The sequence below is a fragment of the Acipenser ruthenus genome, chromosome 2, assembly GCF_902713425.1.
Source record: "Acipenser ruthenus chromosome 2, fAciRut3.2 maternal haplotype, whole genome shotgun sequence".
In the NCBI taxonomy this organism is placed as follows: domain Eukaryota; kingdom Metazoa; phylum Chordata; class Actinopteri; order Acipenseriformes; family Acipenseridae; genus Acipenser; species Acipenser ruthenus.
Genome location: NC_081190.1, coordinates 16,382,111 through 16,399,910, shown reverse-complemented (window position 1 = coordinate 16,399,910; position 17,800 = coordinate 16,382,111).

Below are 17,800 nucleotides of genomic sequence, written 5' to 3'. Positions count from 1 at the left end.
TGAAACACACATTCTAGTTTAGAAAAGTTAGCTGCTAAACAATAACACGAGTACATCATCAGTTTCTCAGTCAATTGACATTCCACTATTGAGCAAAGGTGCTGCAAAAAAGGTATGGTATTATTTGTTTGCTGTCGGAGGTATAATATAATAAGCTAACTGCACTAACTGACCTCTGTAATGTTTCCTCCCTGGCAGACTGTTGTTTATGCTGAACCTCAGAAGTCATATTTGTAGGTTGCCTTGGGAAACTACTAGACATTGTACAGTAACTGCAGGTGGATTTTAGTTGTCAGTGACCATTTTAGTGACCAGTGACCAGTGATCAACTTATACCCTGCTGGGATAAATCACCTCTTGGTTTTGGGGGACCATTTTGCATTGCATTAACCACCAATTGTTGGGGTATTCCTGGGATAACCATGGATAGGTGAATGATGTAACCCAGGGTTATAGAATGGTCTTGTAAAAACTGTGGCTTATCCCTGCAGGGAATATTATTATTATTTATTTCTTAGCAGACACCCTTATCCAGGGCAACTTACAATTGTTACAAGATATCATATTATTTTTACATACAATTACATTATTTTTTTTTACACATTATTTTTACATACAATTACCCATTTATACGGTTGGGTTTTTACTGGAGCAATCTAGGTGAAGTACCTTGCTCAAGGGTACAGCAGCAGTGTCCCCTACCTGGGATTGAACCCACGACCCTCCGGTCAAGAGTCCAGAGCCCTAACCACTACTCCACACTGCTGTCCAGAGCCCTAACCACTACTCCACACTGCTACCCCTGTAGAAGTAGAAGTAGAAGTAGAAGTAGAAGTAGAAGTAGAAGTAGAAGTAGAAGTAGAAGTAGAAGTAGAAGTAGAAGTAGAAGTAGAAGTAGAAGTTGATCAAACCCTAGTAGTCCTTTCCATATTCCATAGTCTGGTTTTACGTATTGTATGTCCATTTAACAGGTCAGGTCGGCCGTGGTGAGGGAATCAGAGAAAGTTTATTTTTTAATTCAAATATTTTTTTCTTCACAAAACTAAATATTTTTCCTTTGTCTTTACTGTATGTAAGGCAGGGGATTAACCTGTTCACTGTCACATAGCAACAGTACATTATTTCAACCACAAAGCAGTTGTGATGCATAGTTCACCCCCTAGTCTCTGAAAGTTGCTTTGGATAAAAGCGTCTGCTAAATGACTACTAATACAATAATATAGGGATGTACTATATTGGCACTGGCACCAGGCATGTTACCAACAGTGCATGGTCCATCCACCCTCTTACAATCAAACTGCAATTTGTAATGTATAAATGTTTCTCTTTCCCAGGCTGACGGTTTTTTAAAATGTTTTTTACGTGGTCCTCAAATGTTCTACACATAGTCCATCTCTCAGGTCTTCAACACATTCCTCTTGAAGTGGAATAACAGGAGTAATGGTCCATTTAGTAGTGGAAAAGGTTGCATCCTTAACAAGAAAAAAGTTTTACTAGCCGCACATGCAATTAAATATTGAGCTCCACATTTTAGAAACAGAAAAAAGTATACCTTGATACGTATATGGAACATTATTATTATTATGATTATTATTATGATGATTATTATTATTATTATTATTAGGCTATATAGCTATTTATAAAGTACCTTTTACATGAACATAAATGTCATGTACATTACTTACATCCATTCAGTATACAATCTTATATAATCTCTTTTAGAATGTTAAAACGTACATTTTTGCATGTGGAGGTGTTGTAAATTTACTTGACTTAATTCACTAAAGCAATGTTATTTGACTGTGACAGAAAGACAATGATTCTTGGTGGTAAATCTCCCTCCCAACCTGTGAGGGCGCTAAGTAGCGGGAACAGAGTACCCTGGACTGTTTGGCCTGACACTTCATTCCCAGGGTTAAAAGGAAGTTAGTCATCTAGAAAGGGGGGCGGAGCTTCAGTGCACTAACTCATCGACCTGGAAGGGAAATTATGTGGCAGATGTGGATTGGGGGAGCGGCTGCAATCGTTTACCAAGGGGTCATGTGTGATGGTATAAATAAGGGACGAAGCGAAACTGTATTTGCACCACGAGCGCTAATTCACTCACTAACGGACTTGTGTATGTTTTGTGTTTCGTGTGGGTGTATAAAGAATGGGACTATTATTTCGGGACAAACTCGGGGATTACAACTCAAGTAATACATGCTGCTGTATTACTTAGCTTCATTTATTGTTTATTGTTTGTTTTGCCATCAGGCACTGGATTTACAAACCCATTAAACAACATTGCACCTGGATTATAATTGTCAGTCTGTTTCTTGATCACCTGCACCTGCACAGTGTTAACCTTTTTGCCACACTGACTGATAAAGCAAAATGAAAAAAACTTACATTAAGATTAGCAATATAAAACAAGTAATACCAAAATAGGAACCTACTTACCACATTTTGAAAACACCATTTTTGTAGAATTACAGCAAGCTGAAACTCGGCTAGTTGTATCACAGTTTCATGAGTCGCCTGAGGAAACATAGTTTATATAGTATTTCCATTTTAGTTGGGTATAATATATCAACATACTTCATGATCCTATTATTTCTCCTTATATCCTGGTTTTGCGTGTTAGCATGAGTAAGAAATGGCCTCTAGACTCTGGTGGCAGTTGGGAGATTAAATATTCTGTATTGTGTCACTTCCATCTCTAACTTATGAACGAGTACCCTGATGCCTGTGGACAAGCCCCCAGAGCAATCATTCATCTTAGCACTTGTTGTGTATCAACCTTTCCCTATTGTGACAGCACTGGAGAAGAAATTGCAAAAGAGACCTGCAGCTTGTGTAAAATTACACATGCCATTGCCTGAAAACCAAACCCTTTATGACCTCCTACACCAATATTATCATACTGACAGATATGTTACCTTCAGACAAGAAGCAGATCACAAAACTATAACAGTACATCTTGATCAACCCGTCTCCTAACTGTTGATATTAGAGGTACTTGATTTTTTGCCCCAAAAGGCAAAGCGTAGGACACTAAAAAATGACTTATTTTTAATAAGCCCATACTCTACAGTAGCCACCCATTTGTCTGCCTGTCATTAATTCATCACTCATTTAGACCTTGGTTGTCACGGTAACAGATTGATTCTATTACAAAATACTACCTTTAATCGTCACACGCGTTTCCTGACTATCTGTCTATGTGTGTGTGTCTATGTGTGTTAAGAATGAAGATGTTCTTAAGATGTGCATTTTCCACAGTTGAGACAATTAGTTGATTAGACCTGAGACACTGATTAAAACAGAAAGATGTGTATTTGTTTCCATTTTGCTATCTTCCAGTTCATTTCATTGTTCTTCATCCAAATTGGCATGTCTACATACTACTTTTGGGATTTTTTTGCTGGTAATTGGCCACTCAGTTTTATAGTTACTGTACATTTGTAAAGGATGGCTACCAGTACTTTAAATTTTATGAGGCAGCGCAGTGATTTCGAAAATGTGACAAGGCTCCAACTGTCCGTATCCATCCAATATACGGACAGCTGGAAACTTGCTCGACCAATCACAAGCGATAAAAAGGCCAACAAGATGCTTGGATATATTGTGAGAAGTGTTGACTTTAAATCAAGAGAAGTAATATTAAAACTTTACAATGCATTAGTAAGACCTCACCTAGAATATTGAGTTCAGTTCTGGTCACCTTGTTACAAAAAGGATATTGCTGCTCTAGAAAGAGTGCAAAGAAGAGCAACCAGAATTATCCCGGGTTTAAAAGGCATGTTGTATGCAGACAGGCTAAAATAATTGAATCTATTCAGTCTTGAACAAAGAAGACTACGCGATGATCTGATTCAAGCATTCAAAATCCTAAAATGTATAGACAATGTTGACCCAGGGGACTTTTTTGACCTGAAAAAAGAAACAAGGACCAGAGGTCACAAATGGAGATTAGATAAAGGGGCATTCAGAACAGAAAATAGGAGGAACTTTTTTACACAGAGAATTGTGAGAGTCTGGAACCAACTCCCCAGTAATGTTGTTGAAGCCGACACCCTGGGATCCTTCAAGAAGCTGCTTGATGAGATTCTGGGATCAATAAGCTACTAACAACCAAACAAGCAAGATGGACTGAATGGCCTCCTCTTGTTTGTAAAATTTCTTATGTTCTTATGTTCTTATGTTCTTATTCCATTGCCAGACCTGGATACCTGGATTATATATATATATATATAACCATCACTCTCATTTCTGTGATGGGAGGGGTTGGATAAGCGAGTACTGACTGACTGACTATTCTTGTGTTTTCTGTGATGGGAGGGGCCTTATAAGCAAGTACTTACTGACTATTCTTGTGTTTTGCTGGGGGCTTGCATTAAAGTTCTCCTGTGTTTTAATTTTAATCTTTTAATTGATATCATTAAAATGTTGTGTAATGATACATGTTGTGAATTGGATTGTACATTCCCCTGAAATATGTTACTCCAGGCATAGATGTCATGAGGATGTATGCACTTATGATTGAACTGCATTAAGTGCAGCATCGGTGGGATTCTACACAGACATTACATCGTAATGACAATTTCTGCACTTTTCAGTGGAATCTCAACAATGTGATTGATGTTTTACTTTTGCTGATACAATCCCCAAATGCAATAATATATCAAAGTCTTGTTAGGCTTTGGTGAGAACAATATTTCTTTCTGTAAACAAAACATGAAGGCTTTGTCATTTAAAATTGTAAAACATGAGTTATTAGGGAACTGTCAGAAAATATCTCTAAATCAATCCCTAAAGGCATGGCTGTGATCCAGTCATTTTCCAACAGCAGGGTGGCTATTACAATGACTTTTGGTCAGCAAATGTGAACTGTAACTTCTGTCAAAACAGACATGTTACCAGCATGTACTCGATGCTTCGGGGGATAAAACGTATGATCACTTATTTGCTTTCCAATATAATTGATAGCTAAAGATGGTCTAGTTAGCCAAAAACTTTCTTATTTATAATAAACATTCTACTTTTCACACTGTTTTTCACCAAGTAATTTTATTATAATAGTGGCAGACATTTTCTGACAATGAGAATGCTGTTGTTATTATCACTCACCTACACAATAGTATTTTATTCTCCTCAAAACTTCATTTCATCTTCCCTGTCTGTCTTTCTGTATTGCTGCCTACATTTCCTCACACCTGTGTTATTATGCATTTGAACATAGATGCTCACATTTAGGTTTTAGACGTGTTACTGAGGAGTAATACTTTGTGATATTAAATTACTGCATTTTTTACCCACGGAGTGAAAAGCATGACAGTAAAGATATAGCTAAAATAATAATGTTCTGTGTTCACAAGCAAATACGCATTTGTGATAAATGAGTAAGAGCTACATTTTTTATATGATAACATTTATCACAGACACACTGATACACATAGATTTACATGTTCCCATTGACACAACATTGTGCGTTTGTGGCTTGTAAAATTATTCAAACAGTTTCTTTATTTTGGTCATTGCAGAATACAGTCTTTAATCTAATTCCCAGAAGACCATGTAAAACATGCTTCAGTTAAACCAGCTACAGACAAAACAGAAACAGAGAAAGTGGATGTTCTTCCATTCTTTGATGCAAGCAGTGAAACAATATGGGCAGGATTTTCAAAAACAGTGTTATTGTATTGAACTTGTGGTATAGTAACAAGAGCTTCAGTAACAAGATTTTCAAATGAAAATCTTTTTCTTTAGGTATAAAGTCTCCACCTGCTCGACACCATGCTCTAGGTACAACCTGTTTTTCCCATGCCACTTTCATCAGTTTCCACAGAATTTGTAGAACTCCTGAATCACTCTTGTACACTCTGTACGGAACTCCATTAGGCCCTGGAGATGATGAAGCTCTTGCTTTTTTCACAGCTTGCTCTACTTCTTTCCACTTAGGTGCACAGTCCTCCATTTGGTATTCTGGTGGATTGATAGGTGGGATGTCTGACGGAATTGACATAGGCTCCTGCCTTTTTGAATCTGTATGTGTTTCCTCAAAATATCTCTCCAGCTCAACCTTAGATGCTTTTAGTGTGCCATTCTTCTCACTGGTGAATAACTTCTTTACAAATTTGAATGGGTCTTTATAAAAGTTAGCTCTCGCACGCTTCTTCTTTTTGTAGCGTTTCCGTAGGCGCTCAGCTCTGCGCAATGTTGCAAGCTTATCTTTTATGACCCTTTGTAAGAGATTGAGTCCCTCCTTCTGACTTTGTTCTGCTCTTCTCCATTGGTTCCTCAGCTGTCTCCTTTCTCTAACTAAGCGTTCAATCTCCTGCTGCCGTCTAGACTTTCCAGGAATAGTTTGTACTTTTTCCTTCCTTTTTTCAACTCCAAACCTCTCACTTCCATATGCATAGATGATGTCCCCAAATTTATCCAGCTTCTTTTCAACTGTTCCACAATCTTTCCAATGCAAAGCAGAGATCTGTGTTTACTGTGTCCCATGCAGTTTTCTCACAAGCTTTTGGCCATTTAACTCCAGGCTTGTGCCCGTTGAGGTTCTTTTCTCTCTTATGCTGGTTTGTCTAACCAGGTTCACAAGGATCATTAGGTTCATCACTAACTGTGTCCATGCAAGTCCTCCTCACATCTATGACAGGGGTGCTGGTATTCTGCTGATATCCTGCGAACTGTGGTTTGCTTCCTGTCGCTGGATTTCATTCGACTGACGACTGACTTCGTAAGAAGTACTGAGCTGGATACTGCCGACAAGGGTAGCTAACCCTTACCAGCCCCAACGGGGTCTCTTTCCTCCTGTCAGCTGTCTCTCCAGGCTGTCACAAGGTCTTTCCCTTGTTGCCAGCTGCACTATTCACAGCAGTCACTGGACGTATCCAGATCTTCATGATTTCCATTACACAAGAGTAGATGTTAAAACTTCATGCTGATTTGAACTCGGCTCTCGCCAAGATAAGCACCAACTAAACTCAACATGATTAGAAGTAGCCACCGAACACTTACAGTATTATAAGATGTTATAATATATGCATACAAACGTGTGAGGGTGAAAATGTACACTGTACATAAAGTGGGTGGGGAGTCTGACAACAAAATCCACGTCAATGATATCGATCGCATTAGGTATTCTATTGGTTTGTATACTATCATGTCTGTGGCGATATCTTTTGAAAACAAGCCCTGACAGCCCCATATTGCACTTTTTAACTATTAGACTAAATGTTTACAGAATACTTAACAACTGCTATTAAGATCATTCTGCATGATTTGTTTATTATTAATAGCGTTATAATTATAAATTATAAATTATACCAATCACGTTTTATTTACAATGCAAGGAAAACATAATACATGTTTTTGCTGACTTTATAAGCATTTGGGCGACACAGTATAGGTTCCCTTCATTGTAAATAAAAACGTGATTTGGTATAATTTTAATGATAACGCAATTAATAATAAATGAATCATGATTACAGCAGCAGTTTTTATTCTATAAATATTGTGTCTAATAGTTAAAAAGTACAATGTGGGGCTGCCAGGTCTTGTTTTCAGAAAATATCAGCACGGACATTATATACAAACCAATGGCATACCAAAAAAAGCATGTGTATGTATATGTATGCAGGTATGTACTGTATGTGTGTATGTAGATATGTATGCGTGTGTGTATTTAATAAAGAGAGAAATACATGCATGTCTACAGTCATATGTGGTTTTCATGATCACGTCGCCTTAAGTTCTAGCCAAAATTGTAGATATGTATTAGTACTGCCATAGTCTTATCTTTTCACCTATTGATTTGCCCCATTGCCACTGTACTTTATGCATCCATGCATCCCTTCCTGCCTTTTCATCGGGCAGTCTGTTCCGGGCTCAAGGTTACAAATTGTTAAAACAAGTGAATAAATCTCATTCATAACTATATCTATATACAAGTCTAAAATATTTTCATAACTACAAATATTTAATTATCTAGGTATTGTCGGCGTCACAGCCGCGGTCTGTTAAATTTCTGTTTCAAGGTGGGTTATAGTCTTTCCTTAATTAAAACCCTCCTTTTCCAAGTGCAAATTAACTCCTGATAAATTATGACAATTAACACAGATTATCTTTTAAATTCCCATGCAAACTAAAGAAATAGTCGCAAGAAGCACTGCTCGTTAAGATATTAACATTATTTCGTAAATTAACATCATTTTGGAAATCACATTTGTATGATTATTTAATAATGAGATATGCATAACGACCGCTTGAAAAATACAAAAACAATGCTACATACCGATTTGTTGATTAACACTGGAGTTATCATTTAAGACATTTTGAAAATCCTGCCCCATTTGTCTTAATGAAAGAATAATGATAGCAGGTAGTCGTCTGTATAAGCCATTACATCAAAACTGAGAAAGCATTTCAAAATTGGCCCTGTTAAAATGTAGTTATTGTTGCTTAAGGAATCTGTGGCATGAATATGAATTATGTGCCTCAACTCTCTCTGTTTTACGTATATTTATTGTGACACCTTTATCCACACATGAATAGGAATTAATACATGTATTAGAATTATAGGGTCCTATTAAAAATGTTAGTGTGTCAGGAATTGCCGTGTTTCCCTATTCCCACCTGAATGTGTTCCTTTTTCAGTGATTGTTATTATAAATTATAAATTATAGGTACACATGTGGTACACCTTTTCCTGTAATTTGTGACTTTGATTTAGTGCATTCATTATGTTCTCAAATTTGGAGACCATGTGGAAAAACATAAGCAAGTTATGCTCCCAATTACTCATTTGAAAATTGAATATCATTTGACATGTAACAAAGAGTATAGCCAATCAGTGGTAGGTGAGCACCAACGTTTTATGGTACAAGGTGCTGTAGAATTTGTAATCGATCGTGTTCATTTTCAACAGCAGCAGAGCAATATTAACGCAATTTGATCTGAGTGCAAGTTTGTTATCTGTAGTGAAAGATAAAGACAGATCTGCTTGCTAATGGAGCTTGGTTTTTTAGCATAGCATTTAGAATGCATTTACAAACACCCTCAGAGCAGATGACTTTTTCATGATGACACGAAAGACTTCTGGAAACAATGCAGAAAAGACTTAGTATAAAAAACCCTGAGATCCATTTTAATGATGTGTTAACAAAGGCATGATACGATGCAAGTAACCTCCTCATGTGTAACACCCAGTGGGCACAGGTCTGAATTCTAATGCAGGTCATCTGTCAAAACCAATTGTGAGATATCCATTTTCTGCCCAGTTTGTTTTCCAGCTGGTGGTGTTACACGACTGAAGGTCAGAGTTGTCCCTTGTGAGGAGCAAGACAAACTAGCTCAATTATCTGTGTGCATGCCAGTGATTTCAACTGTTCATTTTAAGCAAATGTAACAATATAACAAAATAACCATTGCAACTGACAGCACTAAAGCGGCACTACCATTCCACATTGGGAGTACTTGAGATACAGTACATTTTTCTGACAAAAACAAATGCTTAGTTTGGGAAGAGCAACTGTCGACGATTCAGGGTTTTATTTATGCTTGTGCTTTTACTACCTCATTTGGAAGTTTGCAGCGCTGCTTTAGCGAATCAAAACTTTTTATTGAGCCTGTGGCAGGACGGCTGTGTGGTGCCGTCCCCAGACCAGGAAGTTGACAGAGACAAGTACTGCGGGTTGAAGGGTTGCCCGCATATTTATTAAATAAAAATAAACACAACACTTTTACAAAAAACATTGCTCACAGAGCCAAAATAAAAGTTCAAACAAAAACAGTCTCGAACACAAAGATACATCCACCAAAAACAAGTAACGTGAATTATCTTTCTTTTAATTTCTTAATCCCGTCTCGCTCTCGCTCACATACCTCCTCTCTGTACACACCACCCCCGTTCAGCCAAAGCTGCAGGTTTTTATACATGTGACCATCTACATGTATAATTAATTTTTAATATTCATGGCCGACAGCCAATTTGTCAATAATCATTAGCTGCCGACCATGCATTCTCACGGGGTGTAGTCTGGCAGAGACGAGCTCCAAACATCGCCCCTGCCAAACCATATGAACTAAACAATACAATACATCCAAATCATAATACCACAATAATCTTTTTTTTTTTTATAATCATAATAATCCCTTTTAACCCATAACCATATATTTATCAGCAGGGTGCTGCCCTGCCACATTTTTACACACAGGGCTCTTCTGCCCTGCTACAGAGCCATATCCCAGATATAAGATCAACTAAAGCTACTGACACTTCATGAATACAATTTTTTTTTTACCTTATCTAGTTTAAATATAGGCTTGATTGCTATTGGTAGCTGGCACTGATTGAAGGTCAAATTAAAAGCTTGGCTTTTGGTAGTGGCTGCCAATATTTCCCTAGCTTTGCATTCTTTGAGTGATCAGAGTGTCTTTTATTAGGAGTTGAATGCAGGTTGTTTTTTTTAGTTTTGAATTCAGGAGTACATACCTGTAGTTGTAGTGCCTCATATGGGTCAAGAGCCTGCAGTTAGCAGTGCAGGGTTAAATTCAGTAGCTTGACTATCCCAATGCCAGTTTTACACTGAAGTGAAAATACTAATTATACCAATGAATAATCAAGAAAAAGAAAGAACAAGACAAAAACTCTAATAATAATTATAATAATAATGATACACAATCAATTCCAACACATAAAATATAAATACCAATAGCAAACAAACAATCTAAGAGCCCAATAATCCAAAACGTGTACAGTGCAAATTTTGCAGATACTTTAAGATTAGCTAAACCAGCACAGCATTCAGAGCAACAGGAACTGAGGTTATTAGTTACACAGCAACTAGTAAAAGATTTGTCTATATGAATTACACAACAGTTAATACAAATGTATTTATATTTGTTACACGCTAGCTAGTAAAGATGTTTTTATATTATTTGTGCAGTATCTTGTAGGAATATGATTTAGGGATTTACTCAAACAGCCAGCTGTGGCTGTAGAAACACCTTACACACAATGTACTGCAGTAGTGTTAATCACAAAATGATGATGGTAAGTGTGATTGGTTGATTTTGTATGCGTGATTTATGCAAGAATAAATCTGGAAATGCAGGTATACCAGCATCCTTAATGCAATGTACTGTAGTGGTAAGTAATATACTATACTAGTATACCAAGAAAGAATTGTATGTTATTTATGTGTAACCTAAGACAAGCATATTGACTAGTAGGGGTCGTGACGGTGTGTTGGGACCACCTGAAAGTAAGGCTTGTTTAAATAACTTCTAGTATAGTACTACTGTAGATTGTTTTATATTAAACTGCATATTTGTGACCTACTGTATATAGAAAATTGAATTGCAGGTAACATTTACAGAATCACAACAGGTACGGTGTATGGAATTCTTTCGTTAGCCACAGACCCTGAAGAGTCAAAGAGTTCAGAAAATGTTAATAAAGCTGGGATAACATTCATGAAGTAATGCCTTTCATATATAATGCCCTTGCAAAAGCTTGTAACTTAGTATAACAACTAGAACTGCAGTGTTTTTAATATCAGCAGGTCTGCTTTTTAACACTAGGAATATTCCACCTGTGAGGGCAATCCATAATGGTTTGTTTATATTACAATCTTGCTGCGATTCCAAACTGACAGACCTCTTTAACATATGTATTTCTTATTCATGTGTATATATCCCTTATTCACTTAGTATGATTAGGTCATTATCACAGTCTGCACTGTCACTCAGACCTTGCCATGGGATTCTGTACAGTATGTTGCTCTTCTACTTACTCCTGTCTGATTCTGAACTCTCTGAGGAACCTGTTTTCAAGGAAATGTTTCCAGCTTAACCAGCCTGTGTTACTTTTACCATTGAGAATAACTCCCTTGACAAACATCACTGCCTATATCTTCATCGCTTCTTGCAGCTATGTAAATATGAGTTATGCTTTCTTGTGCAGCATTAACATCATACAAAAATAATATCGGCGCATAAAATAGTTGAGGCGTTGTTTTATTAAAACAATAAAACTGTGAGTAGAAAGATTTCTAAATCCAGCCTAACTAACTGTAGCCTTTACTGTTCTTCCTAGAGCTCAATAAATGTCAGCTAGTGTCCCACTGTGGCAGTTGTAGATCGATCGATTTGTAATACTAACATTGCAAAGTAATTTAGTCTGCTAGAATCGATCCTGAGGGATTGATCATTTTGAATGAAATCCCATTCCCTTTCATATCTTGGCTGCTGAATACACAACTTAATTCCAAATTATGTTTATACTATATGTGAGTTCTCCACAATATAGAAATGTTTTTATTATAACGCAGTACTCTGAATGGCGCTCTGACTGGCAGCCCACAGCATGTCCTTTCAGATGGCAAGCACTCATGTCCTGTGTCAATCTCCCCAGTGCTGTTGTGTTAATTCAGCCTGACTGAACATAAAATCTTATTTTATACAGTATTAAAAATGTCACCATCATTTTAAATGATGCTTTTATTTTTAATAAATGAATATAATTTTACTTGGTGCGGAGTGATGTGATAATTTTAAAGTTAATCTACCCCTTCTAGGATGTCGTTAGTTGCATAACATAGCTTATTGTACCAAGGTGCTATTGAAAATGTGCTGTGAATATGACTGGAGAGACACTGTTACCTGATCAAAAGGGATTCTTGCAACAAGCAGCAATCATAATAAACAGCACAACATAGAGGGTTAACACAGAAAAAAGAAACCTCAGCCATTATCATTCAACCCATGCTTTGTGTTCCTTATATGATTTATTTGGCTCAAGATAAAACAGCGTTCTTGAGTCCCTTTGACATTCCTTTGAGATGCTTTAGACTTAAAGAATATTTTTTATGACTCTTGTTTTTTTCTAGGTGCCTCTCAGGAGTCGGTGGCTTGTGTTGGTCTCCTTTTCTTTTTGCTGTGGGTTGAAGTGCTTCATGAAACGCTACAGTAAACCATTCATCTTTTAGGGTTGTCATTAGGATTGACCTCTCGCACAAAACACCCATCCTACTTGTCAGGTTTCTCATCTTATCTAGTACTGAATGGATGGTGTTATTTTATCGCACTTAGAAAGCCTGTCATTTCAAACAGATAGCTCTTCAGGACTCTAGTGATGCTTTTAAATTAAAACTTCTTTTAAAGCTTGTGGTGATTTTGAAAGAATATGTCTAAACTTCGGTGTCTATTAAATTGCTACAGTATTAATGCAGCAGATCGCAAAACCACTACCATTGAAATAATTACAGTTGAGTTTGAAAGTTTGAATGCTTATCAAAATGTTGTTTTTTTTAAATAAACTGATTGATATTGTTAGTCACTGTATATTCAAATTCACTCATGTTTATCAAAATGTATTTTTTTTTAAATATTTTTCCAGTCAATTAAATCAAACTTTGCACATTTGATCATTTTAAAATGGATGAAATGTGTAAAGGCAGCAACTTTCACCTTTCTATTAGTTTGCTGTATGCAAACCTTTCCTGATTAGCTCTATTATAAAAATAAAAAAAACAATATTGAAAAGTAAAATGACAAAATACACTCCCCACTTTTCATATAATTACACTAAATCACTGTCAGATGATCATGGCCTAGCGTTGCAGGTTTAATTAATCACTATTAACATATGCAGGCAAGTTCATGTGCTTTATATCAGTTTTAATAGCAAAGCTATTCTATGGCTGAAAGCTTTACATAGTACAAAAAATAATGTTACCACAATAATGAATACTATGTACCAAATGCATCACCATAATGTTTTATAAAATATGTAATATGCCCAGTGAATTGCCTTGCATACTCTATGTTCTGTATTGCATTTTCAGCCTGCAAGCACAATGTTATAAATGTTTCCGCAGACAGAATTCTTTTCTAAACCATACAACACTAATAAAAAGTTGCATAAGTGTAGAATATAGTTTTCCTAATGTAAAACAGCCCTGATGTATTTTACAAATCATGTCATCTCAGAGAACTGAATTTCCTTCACAAGAAGACTCCACAAACGAACAGTATTATTGTAATCCTCCTCACTTCCCATGGCCATCACAGGAGAGTCAGATGTTATTATGGTACCTGGTGGGATATGCTTGCTATTTGCCTGGTACAAATTCTGACCAGAAAACAATTCCATGTACAGGTACATATCACTGGGCTCTGGTTCCGTACCACCTCAGTTTGAAACTTACTGGGATAACGGACAGTTGACTGAAGAAACATATATTAGGGCAGCAGTGTGGAGTAGTGGTTAGGGCTCTGGACTCTTGACCGGAGGGTCGTGGGTTCAATCCCCAGTGGGGGACACTGCTGCTGTACCCTTGAGCAAGGTACTTTACCTAGATTGCTCCAGTAAAAACCCAACTGTATAAATGGGTAATTGTATGTAAAAATAATGTGATATCTGTATAATGTGAAATAATGTGTAATGTGATATCTTATAACAATTGTAAGTCGCCCTGGATAAGGGCGTCTGCTAAGAAATACATAATAATAATAATAATAATAATAATAATATTGAGATATGGGCCAGTTCTGATCCAGAGCTAAATGTGCCCCTTAAAATCAATCAGTTTCAATTCTGATTTATACATGGCCAATATCCAGTAACGATGTACTGGGTTTATCCTACTATACCATTTAACATATAGTACTTGTCCATGTATGACAATCCTGTGGGGATTTTCTGGTTAAAAAAACAAAGCTTCAGTAAATAACAGGTGTCTAAACCAGCTGTTAAATGGTATGATTCTCTAATCACTATCACCTGTGCATAACTAAGACGTGTCACATACACAACCTGTAATTCTGATTATGTGACACAGAAATGTCACAGAAGTGGCTTGAGAGAATGAGTACCATGCCTAAAACAAGGGGAAAATATAGCGCATCTTGTGTGAGAATACTAGAGTAACAAACGTTATTTAATTCCCATGGCCAGAGTAACAGGGCCAGTAACTAAGGCAGGTTAAATGTTGATATTAAAACAAAAATTCACAATGCTGCCCAATTGCTTTATAAAGGGTATTGTAGGGGTGTGCCAACTTACCGTGGTCTAACAACACGTTCATTCAAGCATTGTAGAACCCTGATTAGGCAACGCAGGTCCTTTTTTAAAGACAGCTTCGTAGTTGTCTTACACAGCATGCTTAAAGGTTCACGTTTAAAAAAAACACAAATGTACACCACATACAACTATAGATTTTTATTTTTTTATTTTAGAAAATACATTGATTTGTGTACTTTTGATGTGTTTTAATTGTAACTTCAGCTCCCTCCCAAAATATAAAGCATCCCCGCATTATATCTCTCCTCCCATCTTGCAGTGCCTTCAGTTTCAGAAATTGTTTGATTTGATGCTACATAAGAGAAACCGCTAACCGGAAAGCTGCACAATTTTCACAGCTCCACGGACCGCACATCCGCCTTAGCATTAGATTGAATCTACCCCCAATTCACTCGCAGGGGACAAACCCGGAGAACACTTGTGCCTGGCCAGAGCCCTGAGAATAAATCATAGTTGACAACTATGCTTTTTATTTGCATGAATACATCATAAGCTTTTGTCCTTCCATGATTGAGGTAAAAAACAACAACAAACAGCATCTTTGAGTGACAGCCAGCCACTAACAAGATGTAAAGCTTTGCAACCTTTTAATGATCATTATTCCACCATTGCCTTGATGGCGCTGCCCTTTAGATGCATGTTCCAATATGTCACTTAGATGCTTCTTTTTGCTTTGCTAAAGTTGTCTTGTTCGTTATCTAGCCAATGCATTGTAATTCAGTTTCTTCCACTAACTTCACCTTGCTGTACGTAACCTAGTTGCTATCAACTCTCAAAGTTCTGGCAGTCTGGCTTTGTGTCCTACGTTCAAAGAGTATATATATACTGTATAAATTCTAGAAGCTACAGGGATGTAACCAGAAATATAATTGATCATAATATCACAAGAGTAAATGGCTTGTAAAAGTGTTTTGTATTGTCCCCTTATCTATTTATGATGTGTATAATTATTCTGAGTGATTCTTACTATCTCTCATTGGCTCTTTATTGTATTTAACTCAGGTAAGTATTTTATGTATAAACCATGTTTGTAAACATGCAAATACCGTTATGTATAAAATATCTACAAATGTAATTACACTTTGTTGCAGGGTAGCATTGCGGTCAAGGCAGGTCAGTGGCAGGAAAGCAAACCCAGAGACAGAAGCTGCAGTTTTAAGCGCAATGCACACTTGATTTAACAAAAGACACAAAGAAACAAACAAAAAAAAGATTTAAACAAAAACACTTTTCAAAACACTTCCTAGAACTCCCCTACCAAACAAAGGATTTCTCCTCTTTGTACCATGTGGCTGGGACTTGATTGATGATCAATTATTCAATCAAGACCCAGCCACATTCCACATGTGTATTCTGCAGGGATGGTATTAGGATGGTATGATATCTTGTAACAATAGTAAGGGCGTCTGCTAAGAAATAAATAATAATCTGGGGATGCTTTGTTTTTTTTCACAAAACAAAAAAACATTTCTAGTTTTTAAAATGTTTATATATATATATATATATATATATATATATATATATATATATATATATATATATATATATTGTGAGGAAGCAGGTGGAGTGAGACAGCAGGGAGGGGGTTAAAACCTCCCTGCAAGAGAGAAAACATGTGAGAATGCACTTGTTGTGTAATTGTTTTATTAGTAATGATTATCCGCACCTGAGCGTTATGGGGCAGTTTAAAAGGAGAGCAGTCAGTCTGCTCAGGGCTGCTGAGGAGAAGGAGGCAGACGAGGTGCTCTGCTTCCCAGCAGTGAGAGAGAACGAGCAAGAAAGTTAAACAGTAAGTGCGGTACTAAACTGTTGTTTTGTGAGGACAGGGAAACGGCTTAGCCGTCCTGCATTAGTTAGGTTCCTGCGTGTGTAGTTAGTGCTCGATAAGAGCTAGGTGTTTATTTGGTTTTGTGTGTTTTTGTTTGTTTTATTAAAAGTGCGCGTAAGCGCTGAACCGCCTATTTCTGTGTCTGGGTCAATTTTTAAAGGGGCAACGAACCCGAGAAGGTGAAGTGTTTCACAATATATATATATATATATATATATATATATATATATATATATATATAGTAAATGAATTGACCCTCTCCGCGGTTCTAGCCCCTTTAAAAACACGACCCAACACACTGGAATGGATTTTAAAGCGCTGTTGCGCTATTTTTAATAAACACCAAAATAAACAAAAATACAAAACAAACACCTAGCTCTGTACGAGCACTAACTAACACACAGGAACACCCTGACTACCAGTGGGACAGCTAAGCTGTTTCCCCACTACACAATAAACAATACAACACACTTTACCTTACGACTGCTGGGAAGCAGAGTACCTCTTCCTGCCTCCTTCTACTCAGCAGCCCAGAGCAGACTGACTGCTCTCCTTATAAACCTTGCACCTGGCTCTAATTTACAATCATAGCCAGGTGCAGGTGATAATTAACGATAAAACAATTAACAGAAAAACAATTAAACAAAACAAATGTGCATTCCGCACATGTTTTTACTGCAGAGAGGTTTTAACCCCCTCTCTGCTGTCTCACACATCCCCCCCCCCCCCCCCCCCCCCCCATGTCTTTTCAAGACACCGGCCATACCACGGCCACCTCCCTCCACCCTTAAAAGACCACCCAGCCTCAAGTCCAGCAATGTCCATTGCCGCCCTCTTCCACGGGCGGGCTTGAGGATGGGTCGGTCCTTCCGGCACTGCCAGGAAGGGACCGCGAA